This window comes from Myiozetetes cayanensis, unplaced genomic scaffold, assembly GCF_022539395.1.
Source record: "Myiozetetes cayanensis isolate MyiCay16 unplaced genomic scaffold, myiCay2020 scf4, whole genome shotgun sequence".
NCBI classification, from domain to species: domain Eukaryota; kingdom Metazoa; phylum Chordata; class Aves; order Passeriformes; family Tyrannidae; genus Myiozetetes; species Myiozetetes cayanensis.
Window position 1 is genome coordinate 10,120,163 of NW_026087631.1, and position 15,474 is coordinate 10,135,636.

General features: G+C 40.0%; 1 protein-coding gene across 6 annotated transcripts in view; it reads left to right on the forward strand.

Moving 5' to 3' along the window:
* The first annotated feature begins 781 nt into the window (after positions 1-781).
* LINGO2 (leucine rich repeat and Ig domain containing 2) overlaps positions 782-15,474 on the forward strand; it is a 490,471-nt gene continuing 475,778 nt past the window's right edge. For all 6 annotated transcript variants that reach the window (XR_007630550.1, XM_050329379.1, XM_050329377.1 and 3 more), the window contains exon 1: positions 782-1,235. The gene's annotated coding sequence lies outside the window, so the exon portion shown is untranslated. The remainder of the gene's footprint in view (positions 1,236-15,474) is intronic.

A 15,474-nucleotide genomic window follows, 5' to 3' on the forward strand; every position in this document is an offset into this window, starting at 1 on the left:
ACTCCAGCGCTCGCCCGCCGGGGCCTCCCCGAGGAGCCGGCGCCCCCTCGACCCGCCGGACAGCGCTCTCCGTTCTCCCGGAGGGTTCCCGGTGCTGCCCCGAGCGGCGCCGTCGGGCGGGCACCGGGACGGTCCCACAGCAAGCGGCGGTTCCACGGTCCGCGCCCTCCCCCCGCACCGCCCCTGAAATGGCCGCCCCGCCGCGCGGGTTTCTACCTCCTCCGCGCCCCCCCGGCTCCCGGGGGAGACACACCCCCAAACCGCGGCACCCCGCGGAGGCGGTGACGCTGCGACCTCTGAGCTGCGGCGCTGCCCCGGCCTTCCCGGGAAGCGGCGAGGCGGGAGGACGGGTGGAAACAGAGGGCGATCGGCCGCGCCACCGCCCGCGCCGGGGCGGCGGGGGAGCCGCGACTCGCGGGGCTGCGGGGGCGCTGCGCGCGCCCCCTCCTCACGGCGCGGGAGGGCAAATAAGGGCCGGCCGGTGCCGGCCCGCGGCGCGGCCGCTTCTCCGCAGCCCACCGGAGACTGGGGCCCCGGGTGGCACGGCCGCCGCTCCGCGAACCGCTCTGCCTCCCCGAGGTACAGCCGCTGCCTCGGCGGGACTCGCCGGCGTGTGAGCCGCCGCGCGGAAGGAGCCGCTCCGCCTCTGACAGAGACGCTCCCCTCCTCCCCACCTCCCGCCCCCTCACCTCGAGCTGGCGCTGCCTCCCGCGCTGCCGGAGCCACCGCCTCGCCTGCCCGCCCGCCCGCCACCGCGCCCCGCTGCTGTCCCCCTGGTGCCTGGCCCCACCGAGGGGCAGGCGGCCAGCCCAGCCCTCGCCCCCGCCGCCCGGCTGCGGCTGCCGCGTCTCTCGCCCCCCGCTGCAGAGAAGGGGCAGCGGCGACTGCCAGGCGGGAGGAGAAGAGAGGGGCCGCCAGCGGCTCGGGCAGCGCGCTGCGTCTTGGTCTCCGGGGATGGACTGGGCTTCGCCCTGCGCCTCAGCCTGCTCGCGGAGAGGAGGGCGGTGATCGACCGCCCAGCCCGCCAGGAAGGACAGGTACCCCCGCCTGCGCCGCGGGGCCGGCACGACCCTGCTGACGCCCGGTTAAATGTCACGGCTCGCCGTCCGCTCCCCGCCGCCGCCCCGCGCATTGTTCACCTCGGGAGGGGGCTGTGAAGGTGGCGGCAGAGGCAGCCTCGGCTGCGGCGCGCCCCGCCGCCGCTCGCCGTGAGGGAGCGTCCAGGCAGCCGCCAGGTAAGCGGTGGGGGAACCCCCGGTGCCGTCGGGGGTGGCGGCCGCGGCGAGCCCGCCCGTGAGGGTAGAGTAACTTTCGGGGAGCCTCCGGGGGAAGAAGAGGAGACCGCGGCGCGGGTCTGCGCCCCCCTGCCCCGGCGTGCGCCCCCGGTGAGTGGGGTTGAGGGGGCGACAGCCGTCGGGACGCGGCGCAGCGGACCCTCCACCACCGCCCGCCCGACCGCCCGGCCTCGTCCCTGGCCCCCCCAGGGCTGTGGGTGCGCGGCGGACGGCGCTGCCCTCCCGGCAGCGGGCGGTGTGGGGAGAGAGGGTGTCGGGGTGCCCTAGTCGCGGGCTGAGAGGACGGGACGCCGTGCCCAGCGTCACACCTCCCCTGGGGAAGAGCTTTCCCTGTCGGGCTGCAAACCGTACGATGGGAGCAGGAGTCCTCCAGGGGCTCCGAGCGACGTGACACAAACACAATAGACCTTTGTCGCCAGTGCAGGGATGCTTCCACACCTGTGTCCACTGCCATGGTGGATGTGCTCGCTGGAGTACGTGCATCAGTAAAGTGGGGCTTTGGGGGCGAGGGGCGTGGGGGCTGGTATCGGTGGTGTGCGGTGAGGGCACTGTTTTACCTTTGCACGGCATATTCAAAATAGCTCCCGTTTTAAGGAAGCAAAGAGAAGTACATGCAGGTGCTCTTGAACATACCTGGGGAACAAATAACGGCAAGAAAAACATCTACTGTTATATCATTTCTCCAGTCTCTTGTCTCTAAATTATAAGGTTTTTTAAGTTCTGTTCCGTGGTTGCTGGAGTAAAAAGCAAATGTTCTTAAGCATTTCGCCCCTATAGCTTTCCTTGCCAAGCAAAGAGCTGCAGTGGTTTTTTAGTACGTGCTGCTGTCTCAAAATACTGTTCTTTCAAAAGACTTTCTCATTTAAAAAGAGAAACGTCTCATATAGAAAGGAAAACGTCTGAACGCTGAACGTTTCAAAAATAAATCATATCTGAACTTGCATTGCTTTTCAAGTGCTGAGGGAAGGGGGGAGGCAGAAAGGAGCACACAGCTTTTTTGTGCCTTTGTCATGAAAATGAGCCATGCAGTCTTTATTTCAGTCGAAACTATAGCACGAAGGGAATGGAAGTGAAAATTAGTTTTGTAGTGTTCAGAGAGGTAAGCCATAACCTGTAAAGCGTGGACACATTAGTTCTGAAGCCTTACCCCACTTTTTACAGTGACGCATCTGGAATTGACAGATCTACAATGTAAAGTATAGGTAAGAAGATTTCATCTCAAACTGATGTATATGCCCTAAACTAATTATATACCATTTAACTCATTGTTCAGGAACTACAACAGCTGTTTCCACATGGAAAAAAAAATGATAGGAGATGGAATAAAAGGATATACTTTCTTGAGCTTCTGCCTTCCAATGGAAAGGACAAAATTAAAAGAGATGGTCAGTCTTCCTGCCATATGCAATCAAAGCACCAGCAGTTCCATTAGAGGCTACACCCTTTCCAGGAAGTGCTTCCTTGTAGAGGTGAAGCTGTTTTGTGGTCTACTTTGCTGTATAATGGACCACACAGAGGAGTGCACTAACATCAGTATATTCCTACTCCCACTACGTATATACGTGTAAACACCCCAGTCAAAAATGTACTTTGAGGGTTTTTTTTTCAGATCAGCACTTTAAAATGATTGACCCCCCCAACTACTGTGCCACCTTATTTTTCTTACTTGAAAAGTAGTGATTTTGATAGTAGCTAATATATGTGCATCAGAACAGTGATACTGTTCCTTTTAGTTAAACAGAATATCTCTGAAAACTGTTCTTAGTGCTCTGAATTCCCTCTTGAGAGAGTAGGAATAACACCTACGTAGACTGAACAACAAAGGTGTGATCGGATACATATGAACAGTGTGGTTTGGTAGTATAACAATATCAGATTTTTTTGTTACTGTTCTAGAATCCAGGCATTCACTGAAAGGGCTCTAGGAGGAAATGTTACCCTGAGTAGTAGCAGCAAGAGGTGAAGAAATACAAAGTATTAGAGAAGCTCGTTAGTTTAAGCGGCTGTCCACAAATACTGTGATTACTACTGCTGTGTCGGTATGCCACTGTGAAGTAATATCAGAATTTGAGTATCCTGCCGTTGGGAAAAAAAAAAAAAAAAAAAAAGACCAAAGTATCTTACCCTTTATAGTTCTGAAGCTGTATCATTATCCTTCAATACAGACAGTTAAGGAAGTCTGGAATCTGGAATATTAGTGACTCTGTGTTGAGTTTAGCAATGTAAATCTATGTTTGTGCCTTTTTCATATCTTTTATTAAGACCATTCAAATCACACAAACACAGGGTGGGTGTGGTTTTTGGAGAGGATGTTGATGAGGATTCTAGGAGGATTCCTGTGGTGGTTTTTATAAGTCATGCTAGTATGATTGTTTGTTTTTAGGGGCTTTGTTTGTTTATATACATTTTGACTATCTAAACCTCAGTGAATAAAGCAGGGAAAAAAAGGTTAAGGAGTTCTGAAGGCTCTGTATGTAGCTGTCTGTTGTTTCATTGGCTCGTCCTTTGTGGGAAGGTGGATTTTCTTCTAGCTGTTGCTGATAATTAAAAATCCAGATGAGGGATGAGTGGATCAGAGTCAGTAAATTTATATAATACTGGGTATGTGTATTGCCGCATTCTCCTATTGCGAAGGAGCTTACTTGGCTACTGTTGCTTATATTAAATACATTCTGATTTTCTGTGCTTGCTCTTCCCATTTTGTACAGATATTCAGGACATTTAAGAAAATTCTAATTCTAATTAGTTACTGATTGACATCCCTGTGTCATAAGGCTGATTTGGTTAAGCTGTCTCTAATTATGAATCTTTACAAATTATTGCTTATTTCTAATTAGTGCAGTGACTAGATTAACTGTTCATTTTCCAGAATGTTTTCACCTCATGAATTTTCAGCCAGAAACTTTTTTTCCCACCTAATTTTGAAAGCATAAAATTAAGATTTTTTTTTTCCTTTCTTTTCTGGAGACAGTAGCTTCTCTGTTGCATTAGAAAAATACTCAAATAAATGAGATAACTCTATAAAGAATGGAATGGAAATATTTTAAATTTATAGACATTACTCCTCAAGACATGCAGTATATCAATCAGTGTTTTCTGTGCTGAGATATCAATATTATTCCCATGAGATATGCTGAGTGGAGTTCATGTTTGAATTGCTTGCTGTCTCATAAGCCTTTTTATTCCTGGGGACAATTCCATTCCATAGTGATGAGAATCTGTGACGGGAGGAAGCACAGAAGATAAACTGTCATCAGTGTTGTATAATGACATTTTGGTGGTCCGTTTTCTGGTTTTTGGTTGGTTGGTTGGGTTTGGTTTTGGTGTTTTGTTTTGGTTTGTTTTTTTTTTCCTCTCTTTCTCAGCAAGTATCCTGTGAAACAGGAGTTCGTGACATTATTTCTAATCATACTGATGAGAGTTGTTATTTGATTAAAATCTAATGTCTCACTCCCTTTGAAACTGGAAGTAGATAGTTGTATCAGCAGATTGTAGGCAAGTCTTATTATATATTGATATACCTTTTGTGTTTCCATCTTGGTTATTATTATGTAAGTCCTATTAGGTCAGTGTGGATATTTAGTGAACATCTCTTTTATGAACTGGAATTAGTGAACTGTTTAACTCATTTTCCAGAAATACTCCCAATTACATACAAATAGAATTAAGGGTGCATTGAAAGTAATACTTAAGGTAGAAGTATTTTAAACTGCTTCTTACTATTGAGCAGCACTTCAGCTAATATTTTTGTTATTCCCTTCCTAGTAGGCAAGAAATTTCTTCTAGTTTTGCATTACAAGGAAAGGCCAAATTATACATGACTTGGTGGGTTTTAAGTGGTATAGTCACAGTAGGGGATGTTTTAAAAAAAATATTTCAGAAGACTAAATGTGTCTGAAGGAAATGGGCATGTGAATTTTCGTCTTGACGGACCAATTACATTTTCTAAAAAGAAATAAAACTGAGAAAATTGAGTTTTAGTTATATGACAGTAACTGTGATTAATATTTTATAACTTTTAATAAATGTATGTTCCATTTTTACCTTTTTTTTTTTTAATAAAAATTACATGCCTTCTTAAAGCCATTATTCTTCAGGTCAAGACAGGTTCTTTTCAATGGTAAAAAATCAGATGTATCCTGTAAGACTAGAGGTAAGATATCTTAGCTCTTACTTTTTATATATCAAGTTATAATGTAAAAAATTACATTTTTTTCTGATATTTAGGTTTAATGCTTAGGAGCAACCAGTGGTCACTAGTTCAGTTTATAGAAACTTAGTAGGACACCACACTGCTCACTTCTTCTCCCCTCCAGGCCCCAATAATTTTAAGTATATCTTCAGTGTTGAAAACTTATAAGAGCCATGGGGTGGCATTTACTGAAGCAAGGCAAAGACCATCCTTGAGCTGTACAAATGCAGAGCCTCATCTCTAGCAAAGAGTGAGGTTTCACTGGAGTCCCTTCTCTTGACAGTTTTCTTGTAACTGAGAGTGTGATGTGGGGAATCACAACACTAGAGAAACCAAATAGACTGTCTTTAGAACAGGACAGCTACATAGACCATCATCCTGTCCACTTTCCAACTTTCAGGTTACTCTTTCCTTCTATTATTTCCTTCACTTTATCTTGTTTCTGCAAAAAACACAAAATTTTTGTCAAATGGTATTTAACTCTTGATTGGTATAATTCATAACTGCATTTCAACTTGTGTTTTGGTGAAGTCTTTGTAGAATAGCAGTAGGTACTGGCTGTGAAGACCTTTGTAAGACAGATTCTTTTGAGTAAAACCTCAGTTCGACATTTTATGTTACTCTATGACAAGTCATGAGTAAGTTCCCATTCACATCATACTCAGCCTCAGCACTGATATTTTCCCATGACCGCCTTTTGCAGACCAATGTGTATCAAAGTCAATCAAAATCATAACAGCTCCCCCATCTCTGGAATGAATCAGTTATGCAAGCATCCAGAGAGTTCATCCTGCAATTCCCACCTCCTGTTCTTGTCTTAGGACGAATCATATTGCCCACAAGAGACAATTTGCAAGGGAGAGGAGATGTGTGTATATGTGTAGGACACATGCGAAGACCTAACTATCTTTTGTTGCAGTCATAATGACTGCTGATAACATCAGGAGAGACACAAAAAGAGAAACAAGCTCCTTGGGAAGAAGAAATTCTGCTTCCCTGTAGGTCTTGGAGGGAAAAGGAAGAAAAAGATTTCAAGATTATGACTTTGCAACTTTCAAGTCCCTTATTTGGGTCTGGAACAACTGTAAGCCCCAGTTATACAGGAGGTAGACCTTGTCCCTGCTTGTGACAAAAATCCCGTATTTCTGAAGGGGAAAGAAATAGAGGGGGCTGAATCTCGAACAATGGTGGTGAGTGATTGGGAATGAGAGAGGCAGACAGGCCCCTGGCCTCTCAGCATCAACGTGTCTGGCTGTTCTCAGAAGTAACTGAGTGCACTTATGCTTAAACATTGTGATTCAGTTCTCCAGGCATAGCAGTAATTCTCCTGAAAGGAGAGACTATGTTGCTATTCCTGACAAGGGTGTTAGAAAGCGCTAAGAGATTCAGAAACTAACCACTCATCTTCAATGGTCACATTTGAGTACAAGACTTGCTGTAGATGTTGCTTTAAATGCCTCCAATGCTATATGTAACTATCCAAACGGGGCAATTTTATACAACATAACATGACATTTATAATTTTATTTAAAAAAAATTATATTCACTAGTGGTAACAGGAATAGATTTTTTTATTAGAAAGCCATGAAAAATTTAGTGTTATTAAGGTATGTGGGGAGGAATGAATGAGAAATGCATTGTGTTTATATCAGCACATGAGGTAGTCTGGAAGAATATGCAGAATTTTACATCAGCATATGGCTTTATATAATTGCTTTCGTGCTTTTTTTTTTTTTTTTAATATTTTGGACTACTGAGTGGGACCAACCAAATCTGTTGAAAAAATTTCTGTGTCATGCCAGCTTTTGACTGTTTCCCAGTGTAAACTGGCACACCTTGCCATGAGAAAGAAGCAATTTGTGCTATAGGCAAATATGAAAACAAAATATGTTCATTTATTGCAGTCTGAGTAGTGAAAGCCTTTAAAAAATGAGTGGATCAGTTTAATTTAAGATAAAAGTTTCTCTGCACTCACTGCATAAACAGACCCTTGTGCAAACAAGAATTAGTTCCAATTGGGAATGGACTGAGTTTTCTAGACTAAGTATAAAGTAGATAAGTAGATTCACAAAAGCTTAAAACTCAAGACATTTTTGTTTCCATTGCCTCCATAGATGATGATGAGGAAGTAATTACCTTAGAGATACTGCAAAGGTAGTGAAGAGAGGTATCAGGATAAAAAGCAGTGGAACAATTGTAAGAATTAAACTGCAGTAAATCATAAGCTTGCAATCACTTGCTTCCAGGATTCCTGAAGGAAATACATAACTGAACATCTGAGTGACTTCTGAATTTGTAATTTATTTTTAAATATTATGTCTTACCTGGAGGATAGCCAACTATTAGGAATAAAATTATGTTAGGAATTAATAAGCAGAAGTCAGACCACAAAGAAGTAATTGAGAAAAATAAGTGAAGTCAACGTTGCAAAACATCTAGATAAACATATGAGGAGGATATAAGGCTGCTGCTTACTTTAGGGGCACAAGTGTACAGATCTGCTGGTGGAAAGAATCTGGTCCAACCTCCTTCTCACTGTCAGCATAACTTAAAGTGAGTATACAGTTGCAGACATTATCAAACACGTCTCTTACTGATAATATATTTCCTCAAGCTGTTCATTTATTTTTATTAAAAGCTTGATTAAAGGAACAAAGTTGCATGTGTGTTCTTAAAAAAAAAAGTAAATAATTTGACATTGTTATACTTTACAACAAACTTTTCTGTGGTTTTCTCAGACCATGTTCTGAAAATGGAAGTTGTGTTGAGCCACTGCGTCTTTCCTATTCCTTGATGGATGGAGTTTTCTGGAGATAAGTCATTTGGGACTTTGAAAAAACTAGTTCTTATAAGAGATAGATATAATTTCTACTTTGATATAGAAGTAATTAAGTATTGGGCAGTGTTATGCCTTGGGGATGGCAAAATAAGTCATCAAGTTACTCCTGTCAAACAATGACAAGACAAGTTAAGAAGTTTTGTGCATTAGAATAATAAATAAAAAATAAGGACACAGAAATTTTACTTAGATCTACTTCAGTTATTATTTTGGACTTTCCCTATATGAACAGTGTTGTAGTTTTGAAAAAAAGGGGGAAAATCCTTATGATATGTAGATAATTAAAATCCTACATATACATTTAGCCATCAGCGCGCTTGTAGCAAGCGTGGGTAGAGCCCTTTCAAATCTTCGTTCGCGAAGCCTAGCCATGATGATGACATATACATTAACATGTAAAAACTTTGAAATGAAAAGGTAGAGATACAATGAGGGTATTTAATAACTCACATCCTAGTTTCTATGATTTTTTTCCCATTAGACAAACAAAAAGCCAAATAGGTAAAGAAATTTGAATCACTAAATGTTTATTAATTAATAATCTTTTTACCAAACAATGGGGAAATGAGAATTTAAAGAGTGTTTTTCCCCAAAATACAGAGGTATTATATCCAGGCCTTATTTATTTATTTATTTATTTGTTTGTTTGGGTTTTTAAATTTTTTTTTTATTTTAACCACAATAGAAGAGCAAGAAAAGAGTAAAATATATATTTATATATTTTATATATAATATATATATATACTCAATATGGTTAAAAAAATCTTTTTAATTGTGTCATGTTACACAATTACTTGTTTTTGTTTGAGGACTTTAGCTTTTCTGCTGAAGCAATTTACATTGCTCTAAAGGAGGGATACTAGACAGTAAGAACCATCAATTTAATTTTTGCTCCATTGGTTACTGCACCACTAACCAGCTTGACTTAAGTGTCTGTTTGACCAGTACATGCTACTCTTCATAATCTCACTTAAAAACTGGTGAGATATTACTTTGCAATGTGGGTAAACAGTAGCCTCCAAATGATTACGTTAGCACCTGGTTATAATAATTTAGTATGTCTTAGCAATACACTATCTTGATATTAGATTATAAAATAACCCAATTTGAATTCTTTACTTCTGCTTAGTATTGCTTGGTTTTACTTTAAAGCAGCTTGTTATGAGTATATGAGATATTCTGTCTCATTTGTATATATGTCAGGTGAGAGCTGCAGAAAACAGATCATGGTTAGATTGAACAGCTACCAGACTTCAACAGTTCATTGCTCATTCATTAGGGTAACAGTACTGAATATTTGGTGTACCTAAAAATAATAGCTTTTTGTCATTGTTGCCTTTTATAAAGTAATAAAGCTATCGCTTAGTTTGCAGTTGAAAGACACTGTAGTTTAGTTGGAAAATTGAGTTTTTCTGGAAGTAAGGAGATATTTCATACAGAAGAATCAATCTTCATCATTGTAGGTGTTCTGTAAAAATATAAGGAATCTGTATCATGTCCATGGCTGCTGGAATTTATATGTTTAATCAAGATCACAGTTTTATGCTAGCTAGGTATTAACAATATAAGGAAGGACACTAAATAAGTGCCTGTGATATCTCAGGAGCTTACATTTCTGCTTTAATTATATTCATCTTAACTGTATGGTGTTTCTCTTGGTACTAGTAATATTTCTTATGCTTTCTGGACATGTGAAAAAAACACTGTACCAGTATGATAGAGAATAGGACATACAGATAACCGGTATATTTTTTAAATTTTCTGCTTTTGATTAAAAGAGATTTCATTATTATTTTCTTCGAGTACATTCACTCTGGACATGCCCTTGGATCAGCATGGAGGTAGAAAAGGAGAACAAAGAGATATTGAAGTAAGACATACCTAGAAATTTCTAAAGCCTCTTCAAAGATGGTGTCAGACACGCAAAGTCAGTTTGCAGTATATGCTCTCTTTAGCAGCTGCCAAAATAGAACCTGTTCTGCTGTAAGGCAATATGATCATATCTCTTATTTGAAATTGTGAATAACTCTGAAAATTAAGTAATGGCTTTGGCCTGTGACAAGTTACCAGTACATTCTGTTCCATATAGGCTATTCAGCTAACAAAACTATAATTTACTGTTTGTTGTGTCTTTCTGAAGCAAACAGAAAACTGCAGAAAATATTCCTGTAACATATACATAATAGTATGGTCCTTTTTGTTGATTTAAGTTAGAGCAATTACATTTTGAACTCACCAGTAGGATTTACGGCTCACTGAAATTTACAGTAAAGAGATAGGTACATAGTTTGAAGTTCTTTTGAAACTTCTCCTATATGATTCTATGGTCACACTTGCAGAAATGACCTATTACTCATTTCTTAATACAAACTGATGTCCATTTGAAAGGAGTTGTGCCCAATTTTGCATGCATTTTTGTGCAATTTTGGAATCTGAGTTCCAAAATAATATTTCAGAGATTTGGGGCTGTTACTTAGCTACTCTAGAAGAAACCACACCAAAAATATTTGAAGAACAGGTGCTGATCATTAAATATTTAATAAACTGAAAAATAACCATTATTTCTGATTTTTGCATTATCTCCTGTGCTTGGATAAGAATTTTTATATAAGCATTCCAATATTTAAAAATGTTTACGGTCAGGGTTCACTCTGAGTTCAATAGGCCATTTTCTGCAGCTGTCAGGAAAATAATTTATACCTATATATGAACTATATACCTTCCTCTTTCACTTGTAGTTTAGTTCCAGTTAAAAATTATCAGCACATCCTTCAATGGTAATAACAGAGATACTGCTCACTGATACTTCTCTGTTACTCATAGAGTATTGAAAATATTAGCTCCTCCTTAACACTGCATAGTTAGGAGTGATGGTAGATTCTTCCTGTGAATCTACTACCACTACAATTTAAATGCAAATGCTGAGATCTCTTAAAATGGTAGGTACATGATCTCTGATATAACTCATAATTTCCTTTGTAGCCGGTTTCACAAATGTTTTGCCTCAGAAAATAAGACAGGAATGAAGCTCAGTTACTGATAATACTTACTTTGTTTGCATTACATGTTAATGCAAACTTTTTTATTTATGGTGGCAATCACTAGATGGCAGTGCTCTATGGTCTTTTTAAGTTGCATTTTGATTTTCTTAAAATACTAATTCTCTTCTCTGATACATGGTTTAATGAATTGTTACTGGGTTTGTGGTATTATTTGTCTGGTATTTGTGGCAAATGGCAAAAAAAAAATTGATGAATTTAATTTTTGAGGATGGTTAAATCCCTGAACATGTTGGTGTTTTGGGTAAGTGTTTGACATGAGGAGAAACATACTGTTTGATAGTCTCTGTTCCAGAAGTAGTAAATAGAAAATGTCAGACAAAAAAGCTATAATAAGAACGCTCTTCAATTTCTGTGTTCCTGGTATCTTTGCCAGTTGTAAGTCAGCATGTTAAGTCTATCTTTTATTTCTTGGCAGGAAAGTGATCATGTAATCCTGAACTTGCTAGCTGGCAATTCTAGCTTTTCTAATCTTAAATTACTCCATTGTCAATACAGTCAATGCAGTCTTTAGCCAAGTGCATGAGGAAAAAGAAGATGGGAGACATCTTAATCCCTTCTGTCACTGAAGTGGTAGCAAGTTGTGTGGCTGATGCTGTTTATGCAACAAACTTCTGTGAATAGACTGCTCTAACAACTCTACCCCCATGTCTAAAGCGTACTTAGGACATCATCACTGCAACAACACAGTTACTAGACAGGAACTACAAAGCTCAAGAGCCTGAAACCATCAGCAGCAATACCCTGACACAACAAGGAAGCAGGAGCTGTTCTTTGTGTGTGGCATCTTTTCTGAGTTTAGGATACCATGACTGAGTTTATTACTAAAATTGAATGTGCTCTGGTAGCAAAGTTTTGTAGGACTTCTGCAAAGAATTGTGTCTTAAAAGTCCTTGTGCATTGCTCTGTTTTACTCCTGGATTTTGTGTGTTATTTTGCTATTATGGCACTGTGGCACAATGGGGCTCCTTCTTTATTAGAAGAACAGTATGAAGAGTATGTGTGTCTAATGACTCCATAAATGGAACTCCTTTTGATCTCCAGTAAAGTTGTCTCAGGAGTGTCTTCAGTTCTTCTGTCTTGTACTGTAAGGCATTTTTTAACTAAAAGTTGACTGAGATTCTCTTAATATCAAACTCACTGTGGAATTCCTTCAAGAGTAGGTGCCAATACTGTCAGCAATGGCCAGCCAGTAGGCATTTTCTGTTGTCAATTTTTGAATGATTAAAGAATTAGACCCTAATTTTTGAGTTTATCATTTGCAAAGGATTCTAACCTTTGGAATTATAATGGTAGTTGGAACTGTGTTCACACTGTGTAGCATAAAGACTGTGAAGTTTTAAATGAAAGCCTTTTCTCCAGCTTGGCAATTTTAATGCTCTTCTTTTAAAATTTCATTTACATAAAGGCAACAGTAGTTAGACCTAGATTTTCAGAAACTGTTTTTAGGAGACAAAACTATAAATTCTTTGACAGAAAAATGTTGATGTTATTACATTAACTGCTTTTCAAGAATTTGCATGTGTTTGTTTTTTTTAAATAGCAAAAATGAGATGAAATTACTTCAAAAATGAGGATTATACATGTTATTATGCATTTAGTTAGTGTGGTTACTCTTTGAAATTATAATTATAAATAATCTGCAAATTTGATTTTGGTGATGGTAACTTGCTTTAGAGAGAGCTAAAAGAAAATTAATTTTGCAGGACTTATCCATTAATAATTTTGGAACTTTTTGAAGGGTTACCAGAAAAACCCATAAAGTCTAGTTTATTTCATAGTCCACCATTTTTGTTGTGAAGATTCATGAGGCCTGAGTTTGGTGTTGGAATGGTAATAGTCTGCTCAAGGGGCTGTTAGTTTATATATGATTTTAATTGTCAGTTTCAAATTCAAGTAGAATGCAGGATGAGGTAATAGTGATGCTAGCTTTAAACTGGAAGATCTAGGTTAAAGAATTATTTGCCCTATATAATGAGACTGTTGTAGATGTCTTCATCCTGCAATCAATTGTTTGATATAGGCACATCAGTACAGGAATTTTTATCACCTGCTGTTTTTTATAACAATATGTTTGAGGCTGATTTCCAAGTTTGCTGCTATGTTTAAATAATTAAATTTGTGGACTTTGACTATGTTGTGGTGGGGAATAAGGAGTCCTGTTTACAAGTGTGTTTCACCAGTCATTGGAATCTGAAACTGATTCTTTAATAATTTCTGAGTACAATTCAATGAATTGGTGAATATCTCAGGAGGGGCTGAACAAACTGCGACTGAACTATACAAGAATTCTGTCGTACAGACTGTTCTGTAACAACAGAAATGTCTTAAAATTAGTTGCTTTCTTATAGTGCTAGGAAAGTGATTTTAGTAACACAGAATAATAGTGCTATGCCTGAGGCTGTTCTTGACTTGAGTCAAACTAAGTTTACTAAGTTTCCTTCCCTGACTCCCCTCACTGCCTTGCTTCCAGTTATAGCTATAAAAGAACAGGCAACCATTTTATACGCTCTGTGGAAGGAGAATGAGGCTGCCACATTTATGCCACATTTATTTCCTTGTGAAAAGCTTCTTGACAATAAGGACCCTCTTTTAATAAAAATCTGGGGGAAAAAAACGTACACAATTTTTTGAAAATAACCTCTTGATTTGTTCTTTGGTGAAGTAGTAATCGAGTTACTTAGAAAACATGCAGTAGTGGTTATCTACAAAGTCCTAGAAGATTGTGGAAGTTTCACGTATTTCGTGGTTTTTATTTCAAAATTACTGAAAACTGGCTACTTTGTTTCACAATTGATATTAGGATTTAAAAATGAAAAATAGAAAATGGCAAAGTTCACTTCTGAACATGTACACAGTTATGAAACCACTACTTTGCAGTGTAAATAGTGTTACAGTCACAATAGTAATGTTGGGCTATTCTTTCTATGAGGATAGAATATATTTATATATAAATATACATCAATATTTATATATAAAATAGATTTAACTTTGAATATTATAGATAGATAGATAGATAGATAGATAGATAGATAGATAGATAGATAGATAGATAAATAGATAGACAGACAGACAGACAGCTCCTTTATAGGAGTGGGCAGAAGGAAAGATTTGAACAAGGTTTATTGTAGAGATCCTACCACTGAGTCATGAGGCTCAGAAAGGACCCCCTTACTTAACTCTTTCTCAGAGAAGAGTCTAGATGCAGCTGAATACAATCCTAGTCACAGACTTGGTCAACGGTTTAGGTTTAAAGGATAACGTAGGTGTAAGCAAGTCTTTATATGATTTTGTCCCACAGGAATGACTAAACAAATGTATTTACAAGGATAAAAGAAATGATTTATTTAAATTGATAATCATGTTAATTATTAGACCAAAGACTATTCAGAATTATTATCTACAGAGTATAGACAGTTATAACTACGAGTATAGTGAACTATTTTTGAAGTAATATTGAAGCAATTGTATTAAAGCTAGCAAAATAATTCCTAAGTAGAGATTGAGGTAACTCACTCATACCAATGACTGTGGGCATATCTCTTACACTCCACCTGGAGGAGCAACCTTGAGCCATGTCCCCATTCAAGGGAGGAATCTCCATGGACACTCTCAAAGAAGGGGTGTGTTAGAAGACTCTGCCATTAAAAAGTGGAACTGGCTTTCCGTAGTATAAAGTGATTAATGGTCAGTCAGATGCCTCCAGACCAGCTGTGTCAGTTCAGCAGCTCTAGATAAGTCATCCCTGCTATCACTTTTGGTTCTGTTATCAGGAATTTTGTCTGCCACACCTCACCCATGCAGGTTTCCTTCAGGAAGCACATTGTTCTTCATGTCCTCAGAGTGTTTGGCTTTGTGACTGATGAGTCAGGGTGGTCTCCCTCTTCAGTACTGTGGTGGTTTTAATCTAGGCCTTCCTTGGTTACCAGTTTGTAGCCAAGGAAGAGGCAGTGTTCCCAGTATTCCATACGTTTTTTACGTAAATCGGGGTATAAATAAGAAGGGAAGAGAGGCCTTCACTCTCTTCTCTTCCAGCGGGTTACGGGAACAGTGGGTCCCTGCGTTGGTCTCGCTTATCTAAGGCTGAGG